Below are 17,861 nucleotides of genomic sequence, written 5' to 3' on the forward strand. Positions count from 1 at the left end.
TTAGAGTGACAAATGCTAATAGTATAAAGTTGTGTTCACTTTTATTGTCTAGATTAAGAAATGATAGTGATGGTAGCTAGTGGCTTCTATAGAATTTTTGACAAATTGAAAACCCAATTCCTCCATGATGATCATATCAACATGTTAGGTTGATCATAAATTTGGTTAATTTACATTTTTAACCATAGAAGTATCGTTCCTATTTCTTATACCAGATGATAAGAAAAATGATATGACATAATTGAATTGACAAGTGATATATTTTATTAATTTTAATTTAAACTGACTTTTTTTTTTCTCCCGTCTTCTCTCATTCACCTTTTCCCTTACTTTTTTCTTTTTTGTACTTGTTATCACGCCAATCACGTAAAACTAATACAGAACACTCACATTCGACATAAATGCTCTTTGCAACTTTTTAGTTATCGAATTATTCAAGGGCTAAATTGTTAGTTTTGAAATTTTAAGAATTAAATAGTAACTTAACCACAATTTCAAGGATTACGACTAGAATTTATCTTTTTGTCTAAAAAAAATGTAAATTACAAAAGAAAAAACCATATATATAAAGTAAAAAGAGAATTAAAAAACCAATATGAAGAACTTGGTTTATTTTTTGTATCAATGATATAGTTTGAAAGCTAAATTTAATTAAGTAATAAAAAGAGATGTCACATGGGAGTTACCATTACTGATGATCCCAACTAGGAAAAATAGAGATTTACAAAACATTCCAAGAGAAATTTGAGGGTTGAGAGCATATATGGTGAACAAACAGTGAGACATTTTTGGTCAGGTGTGGTAATTTTTTGAGAGATTGAGTATCAACTTTATTGAGAGATTTACTTTAATTTTTCTTTTTAACTCAAAATTTGTTTCTAACCATATATCATTGGTGAGTTTTATTTTTATTTTTATTATTTATTATTTTTTTTTATTGAAATCAGATTAGAAAAAACTATCACAGTAACTGAGGATATATAAAAATTAAAAGATATCATGTGACATTATTCATAACATTGTTTAATGTAAATTAACAGTTGATGTATAAAAATTAATTGTGTAAATGATTTTAACGATATCTTTTGAGATAAAATAAAATGTAACAACAATCATAATCTCCTATATCTAAATGAATATATTATCGTATACACTTTTCAATCTTTGCACATTAGCTATAACATCAACATTTAACGTTTATTAACTTTATTTTAACAAAAAAGAAATCTAGAATAATTACAAAGTTTCAAGATTATTTTTTTAAAATTTTATTTCAAGATTTAAGGATAATAAAATAAACATTTCAGAATCTATATTTAGATATAGTTTAAATCTACTGGGTGTAATTTAATCTAAAATTTAATCATAAATACATTTCTCAATTCAGTAAACCATTTAAAGTAATTTGAAGATATATTGAAAGACATTCTTTTCTTTTTTAAAAGGTTAAAGGTGGGATCTTTCCTCTTTTTAGTTGTTGTACTTAACAAAAAAAAAAAAAAAATGCATTTTTCACATATTATATATGTTTGTTTCTTCAAAATTTGAAGGCCAATAATAAAGTGTTTGTTTAATATGTACTTTTTCAATGGTGTACTGGAGAATGTACCTAACAATCACCTAATAGTTTTCAATGATTGTTGAATTTTACTTCTGACATACTTTTTGTAACTATTTGTTTTTAGTATATTAAGGGCAGGCAATTTTTTCAAACTATTGCATACAATATAATGATTGGTGTACATTATTAAATTATAATTTATAAATACTGTCATATATTGTTTATTTACATAAAAGTTGTTAAAATATTATTTTGGTTAATTTATTTTGAAATTTTTCAATTTTCAGCACAATTTTTTAATAAACTAAAATATAGTCCCAACTACAAGTTTATTACTGATTTTTTTTAAAAAAAAAAAACAAAAAGATATATTGACATTTTTACTATATATTCACATATTGTACCTTTTTTATGAAAATTGTCTACGTTCGAATCTCATTCGCATTGAATTTTGTTATGGGTGCTCGGTGTCCTTGAGCTTCGACTCACTTCCCTCTAATCTAGTCTTGATCTTGGTTGAGCTTACCTGCATAAGAGATCCTTGCACGAAAGTAGTATCGAACCCATTACTCAGATGCTTAAATTAATACTAGGAGTGGCTAATTCAACGAAACATGAAAAGATATAAGATCGGGTCTCTTCTTTGGAGGTTTCTTACTCCCCTCTTTAGAGTGATCATGTGACGGTAGGGGTGTCAGGGACGTTTCTGGCGCTTGAGGTTGTAGTGTGCCAATATAGTCTCGACTTATTGATTTTCTGATTGGTATATATTTACCAACTCGGTTGGTTGGCTCAAACTCTAAGGCATTGATATTTTCCTCTTGGGACATGTGCTCCCCTATGTTCTTTCGTGACAGCGATATATCCAGAATTTAAGGTTACAAGTACAATTATATATAAGGTTAAAATTTTAGCCCAACTTCTAAAATTGTGTCCATATATAGCTCTTGAACTTTTAAAAAATATATAATAGGTTTTGAATTCAGTTTGTATGTTTAATATGCGCTACTGATTTTTCTTTTTTTTTAAATAATGTATCGATTGCCTACTAAATTAAAAATAAAGGTTTAATTAGAAACAAAAAAAAAAAAATTATCTAACAAAACAATTGGTTTTTAAACCTTTTAAATATTTTATGAGATTTAATAAATACAAAATCGACACTTAGAAAGGTCTCTAACCAAACTCCAGCCATATTTTCCCATAGAGCACTCTTAGCAATTAAATCAGTTAGGCCATTACTCCCTCCAAAGTTCAGCCAATCATAACTAGATTAAATAATATTAATTAAAAATTTATTATAAACTTTATAAAATTATTCAGATAAATATTTAAGCACAAAATAACACCTACATATTTATTGATAAATTTAAAAATAAAATTAAGTTTTCGTACCATCAATTTTCGAAAACTAAATTATTAAAAATTAAAAATTATGTGTATATAAATATATTTACATATGTGAAAAAAAATTAAAAATTAAATTAAGTTTTAACTTGTAATCAGTGAACTCAAATTTAAAATTTTGTATCCGTGTATTTTGAAAAATTAGATAGCAAATATGTTATAAAGTGGAGATTAGTGATCCTCTTTACACAGGTATATTGTTAAATAGTAATAATAATCATCATCATCAACAATTCTCTTGAGTGTCAAACCCTATTTCTCGATATCCTTTGGAGTTGGATCCATCTATGAGATTTGGGTCTTGTCTTGGACAACTTTTATAAAATTAATTTTAAATATTAAAATTGAGCTTTTGAAAGTGCACAAACTAAAATTGGATGAACTCCAAACTATTGGACAAAACAATATTTTAGCATAAATCTTATGAAGAAAAATATGCATCTAATTTTTAAAATCAGCCGTTTATTGGGAAAAAAAATATTTAGTTGTGTATACTGTATGTACTAAATATGGTTTATATTAAGTATAGTTTATTAATTATTCTAAAAAAAATTCAAATAACAATTATTTAGGTGATTATAACATAAATGGCATCCTATTATTTGCGTATTATCTATTAATAATTATTTTTTAAAAATATTATTTACAAATTATTGAGTATTATAAATAAGTAAATTTAAACAACTATTATTTAGGCTTTTCATTATTTAGGCAATTATGGGTTTTTTTTAAACAGATAATTATGACATCTAATTCAATTATTTGATATAATTTTCAAAAGACAGGACAACCAACTTATTTATAAATATAGCAAAATAGTAAAAAAAATTATATACTTAAAAACATTTTCAATAATTTTACTATTTAAAATAATTTATCTAAAAAAAATTAAAATTAAAAGTGATTAGCGAAATAAATCAAAATGTAGGACATTTATTTGGTTAAAAAAAAAAATCCTCGGCGTTGATGAGAGCGATTTGTCATAGGAGACATGGCCCCCACTTCAAAATTGGGCTTATGGTCGTAGTCCAGCCCAAATTCCTATAGGAATTTTGGAAATAAGGTAATTATTTTTTTTAAAAAATTTATTTATTTTAGGGAAAAATACTTTTTGGTTAATAGATTTTTGGTATAGTTTCTATTTAGTTCATGGGTTTTAAATGTTACACATTTAGTTATTAAGTTTTGAGTCTAGCTTTAATTTAGACTCTAGGTTCCAAGATTTATATTTTTAACTTCGATTATTCACTAAATACTCCGTTTCCATCTTTAATATTAATTTATGTTAATAAATTAAAAGTCACTAAAAGAACTATAATTAATTAAGTTTCACTATTTATCACTTTAAAATTAAATTTAAAATTTCACTTCATAATTATTTTTAATTAATTAATAGAAATTGGTGTCAATGATCCAAAGTAAATATTTAATGAAAAATTGAGATTAAAAATGTAAAATCTTGAAACACAATGACCAAATTGAAAAAAAAAAAAAAAAAAAAAACTCAAATCTCAAGGGTAAAATTATAACATTTTGAATCTCAAGGGTCAAAACTTAAGGACCAAATGTATGACATTTGAAAACCTAAGAACTAAATAGAAACTAAACCCAAAACCTTTGGACCAAAAATGTATTTTTCTTTTATTTTAAAATAAATTTTAGCCCTAAACCTATCAAATTTTATACCAAAAAAAGTATAAATTAGGTTTTATTAAATTGCACTTCAAACTTAAACTATATTTTAGAGTGATTTTGACTCCAAGTTGTTGGAATTTATGTCCTAAATCTCATTGTTAAATTTGTAACAAATTATTGAATAAATAAAGTACTATTTATTTTCAAATAAATAAAGTATTATTTATTATTTGCATAATTCAAATCCAATAAAGTAAAATCCAAGGTTATTTAATGTAATTTGAACAGTATGTATTTGACATACAAATTGATCGTGTTTAAAAAATAACCTAAGGTCTATAGTCTATGGATAAGGTTGGGGTGCCTCACCCTAGTAATACTAAGGATATGACTCACTTTGTAAGTGTTACAAATGTTATAAGTATTACAGACGATTTGATCTAAATCATTCATGTGGAGATATGTAAGTGGGGGTATCCTATACAGTGAGTCTATGTACGATTGGACCACGAAATATATAATTTCTCTTTGTAACACTGTTAATTGAAGAGATTAATATTTCAAATGATAACCATATAACTCAATCTCAATCTTAAGTGAGTTATGAACTTTTGCTCGTGAGGGTTGTTTATTGATTTGTATGACTGAGAGTGGCCGTAGTTGTCGACTCAATATGTCCACCATTTTAGGGACGATATCGAGTGTAGAGCTAAGAACATAGCTTCATAAGAAGAAATTAAGACATTCTCGTTTTTAGGAAAATGAGAGGGAGGCTAGGGTTTGTTTAACTTTTCCTTTTTGCTTTTCCTTTCTTTTCTTTAAAAAATACAAAATCTAAATTAAAAATGAAATAAATTTGAGAGGAAAATGAAAATAGAAGAGGGAAACAAAAAGATGAGACTAAAAAAAAATTGTATGAAAATTAAAAGAGGAGGTTACCTACAATGTCAGTTTTAAACCGACATTATAATTATGCCTACAATGTCAGTTTAAAAACGACATTAAAGATCTAGTTTTTTTAAATCGGCATTGCACATCCATTTTTATTTTTTCCATCCGACATTAAATCCCAAATTTCTTGTAGTATTCTCTTAAGTGCTGACTCTGAGATTTGAACAATGAGGTCTCACCCTCCCAGCTCGAGAAGAACTTTGTTTATGGTTGGACCATAAACAGATTGTTCATTAGAGGATCAGTGGTAATAAGAGGTAGTTACAGGGAAAAAACGGTAATTTTACCCAACTGTAATTACAAACAACTTACGAAGGATCGACTTACGTAAAATGGGTAAATCAATGGAAACATAAATATTTTACAGTTCACAGAGTGCAGCTATGAGACTTTAGTGGAATGCCCCATAGTTATGAATGTTAATTAATGCAAGTAAAAAGTTTAATTAATTAATCTTATATCATTAGAGCCTATAACTGTAGGACCATCAGGTTCCTCTGCTAGCTCACAAAGGGTTAAAACAAGAATATTTAATGTTGAAAGAATTTGAAGTGTTGAAATTATTTTAAGGGAAATTTTGTTAACGATATAATTAATATTATGTATATAGATACGTTATAATATAAAATTAATTTTAAATTAGATTCAAATTTAAACTTTATAATATGATAATGTTAATATTTGAATTAGAATCAAATATTAAATCAATATGAATTTGGATTCATATTAAATCTATAAATCAAATTAATGTGAATGAGATTCATATTAAAACTATAGGTTATGAGAGAATATTTATATTTGAATATGATTCATATATACACTAAATTAAATATAAGATATTTAATTGATAATTAAATAAGATCTAATTAATATTTAATTAAATATATTAATTATATTTTAATTAAATAACTACCCTACAGTTACAGTAGTGTGGAGGAGTGGGGTGAGGAGAGTTAACTTCTCTCACGCATTATTTAAGGCAGATGTGATATGCACTAAAAGAGTTATTGATTTTTCCATGCTCAATTTTCGTGAAAATGAGAATAGAAAAATCTCTCATTCTCTCTAAAAAGCTGACTAGAGAAGAGTTCTCTATGAAATTAAAATTCCCTACTACTTTCACAAGGATTCCACAATCCACCTTGTTCCAATAGAAAATAGCAGAGAAGATCTTTGGTCATGTACAAGATCACATGTGCTGTTTTTAGAAAACCAGGAGAAGACCTTGAAGACTTAGATCTACAAAGGTATAAATCTTCTGCTCTTTTATAACATAGAAAAACATGCTTAATTTGTTCTTATTTCTATGTTCTCTGTGATAATTCCTGTAACAAAATTGGGGCAAAAGCGATCACACGCTTCTGTATAGGACTTTGATTCCTTAACAAACGATTTTCCTTCCAAATATTGAAATTTATTTCAGAAAAAAAATGAAAAATATTAAAATTGATTTTTAATAACTAATCGGGAGGTAAGTGGAGTTGATTGTTGTAGAATCACCCCCATAATTTTTCCTTAATTCATAATTATCTAGCTAAATAATTTCTCAAATAGAAATGTGCTTTTAATAATTTGGTTTCTAAAATCACTTTTAAAAGTTTGAAACCAAATATCAACGTGATGATACGAAAACCAGTTTTGCAAAATCAAATATACTTTTCTTTTCTCTCTTAAATCACTTCTTCAACTACATCACTACCAAACACCATGCACCAGAGATAAGTGTTGCAATCTTTAACTTTAAACTTGAAAAAGCGTTGTATTTTTTATCTTCTCACAAGTTTCCAAAGATCATTTACAAAAAGTTCTCAAATGCATTACAATAATCATAAAGAATATGCATGATACGAAATTGATAAGGTTTCAAAGAAGAACAACAATAAATCTAAAATTTGTTAAAATTCATAAATTATGAATGATAATATTTAAAATGTGCTATTTTATCCTACTTAATTCGAGATTGTTCTTGCATTTTATATCTCTATTTGACTATTTTATAGGTTTCAAGCATAATAAGGGTATGATCAGGCATTGGTGATGAAAAGGAGCTAAAATGGGCTAAAACTAAGCTAAATTGCATTAATTGGAAAGAAAGAATGAAAAATTATAAATTTTTTCCTACCTTCACGGTGCCACAACGCTCTATGGTACCATGCTCGGTGCCGTAAAGGCATAATGCCCCTTATTAGATAAAAGCATATAGGGCCACAAAAACTTTCTATTCGTTAAATTGGCGTCGTTGCTGGAGAACCAAGAAATTTCTCTTTTAATCCTGTGTGAGTTATGAACTACTGTCTATGAGGGCAATCCTTTCATTTGTATGGGTGAGGATGACTAGATTTGTCTACTCAATAAACCTACCATTTCGAGGATTTGTTCGCGGAGAGAATTGGGAACATAGTTTCACAAGATGGAATTCACTAATTCCTGTTTTTAGGGTAAGTAAATGAATTGTTCCCCTAAAGATTAATTTCGGGTCTTAAACAATGAGGTCTCACCCTCTCATTGGCTCGAGAGGGATTAGTTTATAATTGGACTATAAACTGTTTGTTCATTAAAAGTGTCATTGGTACTTAAAAGTTAGATGTAACTACAGGGGTAAAATGGTAATTTGACCTAGCTGTAGTTATGAGTAATTCGTGAAAGGTTGACTTACTATTGATTGGTTATATCCATGGACACAAAAATATATCTACGGTGTGAAGAGTACAACTGTGGGTTTTTAGTGGAGTGACTTGCAGTTAATGTACACTGATTAATTTAATTAAAGAGTTTAATGAATTAATCTTATATCAGTAACACCCCGAATTTTCATGTAATTTTCTTTAAATTATCTTGAAATATTTGGGTGTTATTTTGGATATATTGGGGCATAAAAAAATTTAATTTAGAAGACAAGATAATTAATTTAAAAGATTTTTGTAAAGAATTGAAACTTTAATTCAATTTAAGGGAAAATTAGATTAATTTACTTAGGGAAAAGTGTGATTTTAAATTGATTAAATATTTGGAAGTATGTAACTTATCTCACTATTGGATTGTATGTTCCTTTAATTTTGGTTTTGGTACCAAAATGAAGTTATTTGAAGATGTTAATTGGTTTGAGATTAATTTAATAAGAGATTTGAAATTTTTGGATAAAGATTTGAAAATAAAGAGAAGGAAAAAGCTTTGGAAAATATTTGATAAGAGATTTGGAAAAGGGTTATTTCCGATAAAGATTCGGAATATTTGGATTATTTTGGATAAATATTTGAAAATAAAGAAAATGAAAAGAATTAAGATTTTGAAAATTAAAAAAAATTTGAAATTTAAGAAGGAAAAATGACATTGTGGTTTTAAATTTGATCACCTTTAATTTTGGAGTTTGGATCCAAATTAGAGAAGATAATTAATTTAAATTAAGTTGTTAAGAGAAATTTGGATTTAATTTAAATTAATTAAATTATGGAATTTGTAATTTAGTTAGATGGTGAAATTTCTAATTCAATTAGAATATGGATTCCCAATTTAATTAGATTATGGATTGTCTAATTAATTAAAATATGAATTTTCTAATTAGAGAAACTGTCTTACTCAAAAAGAAAACCTAATCTATCTACTACTTCAAACTATAGAAGCCCAAATAATTTAGCAAATACTTTAGGATTAAGATTATTTTTTCTCTATAAATACAATCATCCACTTCATTCAAAACCATTAATTTAGGATTAAGAATATTTTTCCTCTATAAATACAACCATCCACTTCATTCAAAACCATTCACTTCATTCCAAAAAGAGGTCAATTAGAGAGAAAAATCCCTATTATTTTCATATTTTTTAGCCGTTCGCCATTGTGCATTTGTCGGTCACTACCGCTCGTTGGATTTTTATTTGGTGAGTGTTTGATGATTTTTTTAGATTTCTTGACGGGTCCTTTAGTACACACTTAATTTTGGACCAAACTTGATTTACCTATAAGATTTGGAGCATCGATTCAAGTTTTTGAAAGTCATTAGTGTACTATTAAGTTCTGGAGCTTTGGAACGCATAATTGGTGAATTAAGACTATGAAACTTTTTGGATTAAATGTTATCTTAACTCTCGTATTTTGAAGGCCCAAAGCCATTGTCCGTTGGAATTAAAACCTAATTTTAGGGGATATTTTGGAGTTGAAATCTTGAAAGTGATTTGTTGATCAAGCTTCGTTTTTTGGTAAGTTAAATAGGGGGTATTTGGACCATTTTTGTTAATTAGATTTAGGCCCCGAAGGATTAATTTAAATTTTGGACTCATTTATGTTAGGCCTTTGTTGCTAAATTGAATTTGGTAATTTATGTTTTAGGGTTGATTCAAGTTTACTCAAAAGCTTTAAGGAGATTATTTACATGGACCATTTTTGTAACCAATTTGAGGTAAGTGGTAGTATTACCGGTGTCTTCGTATCAGACGCCCTAGAGTAGATTTACCAGGTTATTTAAAGGATTTTAGAAGCATGATTTTGACTGTGATACACTTGTTGCATGACAATTATAGGTGTGAGCATGATTGAGCTTCTAGGATATGTTATGATAAGAGTTGTGGGATTACTCATGAAATTTATGTATGTGATGCATGATTAGACCAATAGGTCATGATCACTTTCATTGTGTTGAAGTTGATGGACCGCATAAGGTATGTTATTTTGGTTTTTCATGTTACGTGCCTAAAAGGAAGAATTACTAGTTGGAACATAAAGTGATAGTATGAGGAACTCTTTACAGACCTAGGTAAGATGAATTGGTCAAGGAAGATCAAGATGGTTGAAATTATAGTTGGCTTAAATGGGAGAAAATGAGTTGTTGGATTGAATTGTTTTTAGGGTACTTGGGTTTGGACTATGTTTTGTGGCAATGAAAAGGCTCAAGTTTAATTAATTGACCCAAGAAGAAAGGTTGAATTTAAAAATTGGACTGTAGATTGAGAATGGTTACAAATAATCACATGTTTTGATACATATATATTTCACTAGAAAAGTGGAAAAGAGCATCTTGGATTTATTGGCCCCAAAAAAGATAGGGGTAAGGGAAAATGAAAGTATTTAGAAATATTTTGTTGTTTGATGAAGGTAGTTGGGGACGAAAGGTCAAGGTAAGGATTTAGCTTGCAAGGATTTGTTTTGATTTAAAACATTTGAGGATGAAAGTTTCTTAACGAGGGGGAGAATGTAACATCCCGAATTTTCATGTAATTTTCTTTAAATTATCTTGAAATATTTGGGTGTTATTTTGGATATATTGGGGCATAAAAAAATTTAATTTGGAAGGCAAGATAATTAATTTAAAAGATATTTATAAAAAATTAAAATTTTAATTCAATTTAACGAAAAATTGGATTAATTTACTTGGGAAAAAGTGTGATTTTAAATTGATTAAATATTTGAAAGTATGTAATTTATCTTAATTATTGGATTGTATGTTCCTTTAATTTTGGTTTTGGTACCAAAATGAAGTTATTTGAAGAAGTTAATTGGTTTGAGATTGATTTAATAAGAGATTTGAAATTTTTGGATAAAGATTTGAAAATGAAGAAAAGGAAAAAGCTTTGGAAAAGTTTTGATGAGAGATTTGGAATTTTTGGATTATTTTGGATAAAGATTCGGAATATTTGAATTATTTTAGATAAATATTTGAAAATAAAGAAAAGGAAAAGAATTAATATTTTGGAAATTAAAAAAAATTTGAAATTTAAGAAGGAAAAATAACATTGTGGTTTTAAATTTGACCCTCTTTAATTTTGGAGTTTGGATCCAAATTAGAGAAGATAATTAATTTAATTGAGTTGTTAAGAGAAATTTGGATTTAATTTAAATTAATTAAATTATGGAATTTGTAATTTAGTTAGATGGTGAAATTTCTAATTCAATTAGAATATGGATTCCCAATTTAATTAGATTATAGATTTTCTAATTAATTAAAATATGGATTTCTTAATTAGAGAAAATGTCTTACTCAGAAAGAAAATCTAATCTATCTACTACTTCAAACTATAGAATCCCAAACAATTTAGGATTAGGATTATTTTTCATCTATAAATACAACCATCCACTTCATTCAAAACCATTCACTTCATTCCAAAGAGAGGTCAATTAGAGATAAAAAAAAAACCCTGTTACTTTCATATTTTTTAGCCATTCGTCGTTGTATGTTTGTCGGTCACTACCGCTCGTCGGATTTTTATTTGGTGAGTTGTTGATGGTTTTTTTTAGATTTCTTGACTGGTTCTTTAGTACACACTGAATTTTGAGCCAAACTTGATTCCCCTATAAGATTTGAAACTTCTTGGATTAAATGTTAGCTTACTCTCGCATTTTGAAGGTCCAAAGCCATTGTACGTTTGAATTAAACCTAATTTTAGGGGATATTTTGGAGTTGAAATCTTGAAAGTGATTTGTTGACCAAGCTTAGTGTGTGATCGTTTAGGCACTGAGCAACTATCGTATAAGCTCTCGAGTTTAATCGATCGATTACGTTTTCACACCAACGCAAACCTTCTGATATTTTTCCTAACATTCAAAATGAAACAACTTTCATTTTTATTCATCGGTTACAATAACTGACGCTATTCCCCACTAACGCACGTCCGAGCGAGATTTTGGGTTAATTATTATATAATTAACCAATTAGATTATTAATAAATATAATCATATTATTTTTTACCCTATAGTTTGATATCACATATCTACTATAGTAATTTCTCCTCTATTTGATATAAATCATATTTATATCTACTTTCCTCCAAAATAATGTATCTCATACATTTAGCTAATTATATCATATATAATTAACCAGTCCAATTATATCATATATAATCGAACTTTCTCTTGTCAATTTGAACATTTCAAATAACCCAAACACTGATTCTTCACTTTATCCAAGCTACCTAGGGAGAACTTGTGGCTCGAAGCTCCAACGGTCCATGAATAGCTGACTAAACTCTTTAGTCACGAGATTCACCATCCGTAAACTGTCAGACATTCTACTAAAGACCAACAACTGAACTTTTCTTACCACAGATATATTTCTGTGTCCATCGGATATAATGAATCATGAGTACGATGACCCTTCACAGATGCTCGTAAGTACAGCTAGGCCAATTTACCTTTTTGTCCCTGTAGTTACATCTTACTCCTTAAGTACCACTGATTTCTCTAATGAACAATACATCATAGTCAACTATGTGTGAACAACTCTCGGGCCAAGAGACGGTGTGTAGCGCCACATCGTTCAAGCCTTGGAATCACTCCTGCCTCGGGGAAGAAGTGAATTCCATCTTGTATAGCTGAGTTCCCAGATCCCATATCAAACGAATCCCCAAAATGGTAGGTTTGAATTGGCGACCTGGCCACTCGCACCCATACAAATCAAAGGACCGCCCTCAATGATAGGAGTTATCAACTCACTCAGGATTGAGGTCATGTTACCTATGGTCATCCTAGTGAAGTGAAGTCTCTGTCATGAACGGTGTTATATAATGAGACGTTAACACTTCGTGGTCAGGTCTTATACAAACTCTTTGTATTGGACGCCCCCGCTCGCATGTCCCCTACACGAATGATCAAGATTAGACCGTCTGTGACAAGTCACAACACTTGTGAATATTCCACAAAGCGGGCCGCATCCATAGTGTTATCAAGATAAGGTTTCCCTCCTATATCCATATACTACAGACCATTTTGGTTATCACTCAAGACATGATCCACTTGTATGTCACCACATACATGCTTGAGTTACATACAGATAACCAAAGATTTTAAGTTTATTGGTTTGTGGTAAAGCAAATAAAACAAGCAATTGAGTAAAATACAAGATGTGAAGTAAAATATCATATATCATACAACACAAGCGTTTGTACAAACTACAGGACACGAGACTTTAAGACATCAACCCCAACATAGGGGTGATATACCATCTTTTCTTGATGCATGTTTTATTACAGGGGGCCGACGTGTCCAGTTTCATGTTTGACGGTGTACCTTTGGGTAGCTAGACATGCGTGAATTGATAGGTTCATATTCATGTTACTTTTTTATATTGACGGTGTGCCTTCGGATAGCTAGACATGCGTGAATTGATAGGTTCACGTTCATGTTTTTTTTTCCATGTTTGACGGTGTGCCATCAGGCCACTAGATATGCGAGTTAATTCGAGATAGGTTATCCTCTTAGTTTCCCATTCAGAAATAGTTCCAGTTTGCATGACCCTCTAGCCCACGCATTTGCTACATGTGAATGCATAGCTTGATTTCAATAATTGGATCACTTATTGAGTATTTTTATACTCAACCTTTCTTAATTTATATTTTCAGGTAAGGATAGGAATGGACCGACGGGTGATGAGAGAGAACTGTGATCGTACCATATGGGACATGTAAATCACTTACGCTCAGTTTACATTTTCAAGCTATTTAAAAATTTTTATTTGAAACTCAATGTTGGTCAAAATTTTATCTATTTAAGTTTTTTTTAAAAAAATTATTTTAGGGGCCCCAAACTAAGGTTTTACTTATTTGTTATTTACTTTGAAAAACTGTCTTTATTATTTTAATTTCATTTTATTTTCCTTAATAGTCAAAATGTTTTGAATTTATATGTAAATTATGTCGTAGCGACCCTATTCAGAATACTCGAAAGGTCGGGTCGTTAAAATTCATTGGAGCTTCTAATATGTAGGTCCATTAAGTCCTCTTGCTAGCTCACTAACGTAAAAATAAGAATCAATTTAAAGGAATTCTTAAACAAGAGAACCATTGAGCGGAAGCAGATCATTCCAAATCCTATTATGAATGAACATCAACATTTACAATCTAACACAGAACAGTTATGCATCAAATAAATTACAGCATGCTTCAAGGACTAAAAACAAAGGGATCAAGTGAATCATACCTTTAAAGAACTTTTTCTTCTCGTACGTCATCAATCCAACAACACGAATGCAATGGCTTTGGAATATCCTCGAATACAATCGAATAACACTCTATACTTGACCCTCGAACAATAAACTCAACACTACCAAGAGGCTACCTTGGTATTCTCGGTGTGAGAACCCAGGAGGCGTGGGCTCTATATGGATTTGGTAGAGGGAAGAAGGAACTAAATGATCGAGTAAACGATCAAACAAGTGGGAGAAGGGAGAACGTCTATCGTATAGACTTGGATACTCGATCGTTGAGTAGTGAGGATCTATCGTCTAGTAAACTCGATGCTTGATCGTTTACACTCTCAAGGCTATCGTATATCAATCTGCCTTATGCTCGATTGATTATGAAAAAATGAAAACATTTTTCATTTTATCCATCAATTATCAAAACTAAATATAACTTCCCAGTAAATTGACTAATAGAGAAAAACATAACTAACAACAATTATCTCATAATTATTTTGTTATAAATAAATATAATAATTAATTTATCATATTATATTTATAACCTATAGTTTTAATATCACATCTCATGCAATATATAAATCATAGTTCTTTTTCTCCTTTATGGTATTTAATATAAATCATATTTATATTAATTCCTCCAATTAATGTATCTAATACATCAAATCAATTATATCACATATAATTGAATTAATTTAATTATATCATATATAATCAAATTCTCTCTTGTTAATTTGAACACTTCAAACTAACCCAAAAACTGATTCTCAGCTTAAATCCATTAAACTACCAAGGGGACCTTATGGACCTGTAGCTTGAAACTGTTGGGATTGGTGTCCTAATTCTCCCGAAGTCTCGTTGTTTTGTAAATATGTACATTTTTCAATGAATAAAATAATTGTTATTTAATTCTAGCATTTACTCATATCCAATAAACAAAGCACCTTGGTTATCTTATGTGAACTTAAGCATGTATATGTGATATACAAGTAGATCATGCCTTAAGTGATAACCTAAATAGGTCTGTAGTATAAGGATTAAGGTGACATACCTAATCCTGGTGATACTATGGATATGTCCCGCTTTGTAGACGTTTGCAAGTGTTATAAACTACTACAGATGGTAGATTCTAACCATTCATGTAGAGAAGTGGAGCGAGGGTGTCCTATACGAAGAGTTTGTATAAGACCTGGACCACGAGATGATTAGACATTGTATAACGCTGTTGATACTAGAGACTTGCATCTCACCTAAACGACCATAGGTGACACGACCTCAATCCTGAGTGTTTTGGGAACTCCTGCCTTTGAGGGCGGTCCTTTGATTAGTATGGGTGGGAGTGGCCAAATTGCCAACTCAACATGCCTACCTTTTTGGGGACTTGCCTAATTTGGGAGCTGGGAACTCAATCCACAATATGGAATTCACTCCTTTCCCAAAGAAAGGATAAGTAGAGAGATTGCTCCCTTAAGGGCTGATTCCGGGGCTTGAACATAGTGGTCACAACTTCTCTTTGGAAGAGAAGACTCAATCATAGTAAGACTATGACTTATGTCATTAGAGGGATTAGTGGTACTTAAGGAGACAGATGTAACTACAGGGGCATAACGGTTATTGTCCTAGCTGTACTTACGAGTGATCTATGAAAGGTTGTCGCACTGCTGATTGGTTAAGATGGACACATAATATATCTATGGTAAGGAGAGTTCAGCTGTCGGTCCTTAGTGGAGTGCCTGGCAATTAACGGATGGTGGATCCCGTGGTTAAAGAGTTTAGTAAGTTATTCACGTACCATTGAAGCTTCAAGCTATAAGTCCATGAGGTCCCCTTGGTAGCACAATGGTTCAGTTGAGGATCAGTTCTTGCTATTGATTTGAAATGTTCAAATTGACAAGAGGTATTTTGATTATATATGATATAATCGATATGATGTATGAGATACATCTAGTGGAGGATTGATGTAAATGAGATTTACATTAAGCACCATGGAATAGAAAAAGAACTATGGTTTATATGTTTCATGAGATGAAATATTAAAACTATAGGTTATAAATATAGTATGATAAGTTGGTTATCATTTATATTTATAATAATATTAATTATTGGATAATTAATTTTTTTTTCTTTTAAATAACCAAAGTAGTGGGTGGTTATTGAATCATGGTAACCGTGAGTTTAAAAGAAAAGTGGTTTCCTATTTTCAAAAGAAGATTTTACAAAAGATTGAAAAAGGTTTTGAGTTTTATCTCGTGCAAAAAGAAACTCACGAAGTCGTCAAGTAAATTCGTATTTACTAAACAATGACTGGGCGAGCTAAACGATCGTGCATGTGCGAGCTAAACGATCGTATAGCTTTGCTAGATGATCGCTGGCCTAAAATACACAATCGTGTAGTGTCTGTAGATGACAGACCGAGCTAAACGATGGACTAAACGATCGTATAGCTTTTGCTAGACGATCACATAGCTTTATCTAAACGATTGGGCATCGACCTATACGATAGGTCTTCGCCATCTCCCACTTGCCCAGTCGTGTATGTGATCGTTGTTTCCTCTATTCGTCTGCCTCATACCAAGTCCTTACAGAGCCCACCCTCTGGATTCTCACACCAAGAATACCAAGGTCGCCTTGTTGGTGGTGTCAGACTCAACTCGACATCGTCGAGGTTTTCTGGCAGCCGTTCGTGGTGCTGTAGAGGTCGTTCGTGCTGCGGAGGTGTTCGTGACCAAGGATATCGTTGAGAACAAGCACGAAGTGTTCGTGGGTGTTGCGGTCATGTAGATCAAGCGTTCGTGGTCGCTATTGTTTGAGCGTTCGTGCACATAGAAGCGTGGAGACACGTCTGCCATTGTTCGTAGAGTTTGTCTCCCTTGTTCATTTGTTGTTCATGCTGTAATTTCTCTATATGAATTGTATAATCGTTTGTATTGAAGTCGACTGTAAATGCATTGTTTATTCATGATTGTAATTTGGAATAATCTTGTTCCATTGCTCCTGGAAATCTCAGTTCTGATTTCCTTCAATTGGTATCAGAGACAGGTTCTCTGATATTCCAAATTATAGATCTGAATTGAACGCATTTTTTAGTCGCGGTGGGTTTCTGCATTTGTGGATGAATATAATGAACATTTCGGGTTTAAATTTCCTTTTTGTTAAAGCTTTCGTTATTACAAAGTGTTAATTCTAAGGGCCCCTGTGTTTTTGGGCGAAATTAACAATATAATCGAGCTGTATTTTGAAAGTTCGAGTTCGTATAGCCGTTCATAATGAAGCTTCGACACATGGCGATGCCGTTCTCAAAGAAGAAGAAGACCAAGCGTTGATCGAATCATGTAGCCTCAGGTAAACGAGTATTAGGATTTAAGTAAGCGATCATTTAGGTATTTTTTTTCTAGACAATCGTGT

The sequence above is a fragment of the Benincasa hispida genome, chromosome 5 (assembly GCF_027475165.1).
Source record: "Benincasa hispida cultivar pf3 chromosome 5, pf3_genome.v1.1, whole genome shotgun sequence".
In the NCBI taxonomy this organism is placed as follows: domain Eukaryota; kingdom Viridiplantae; phylum Streptophyta; class Magnoliopsida; order Cucurbitales; family Cucurbitaceae; genus Benincasa; species Benincasa hispida.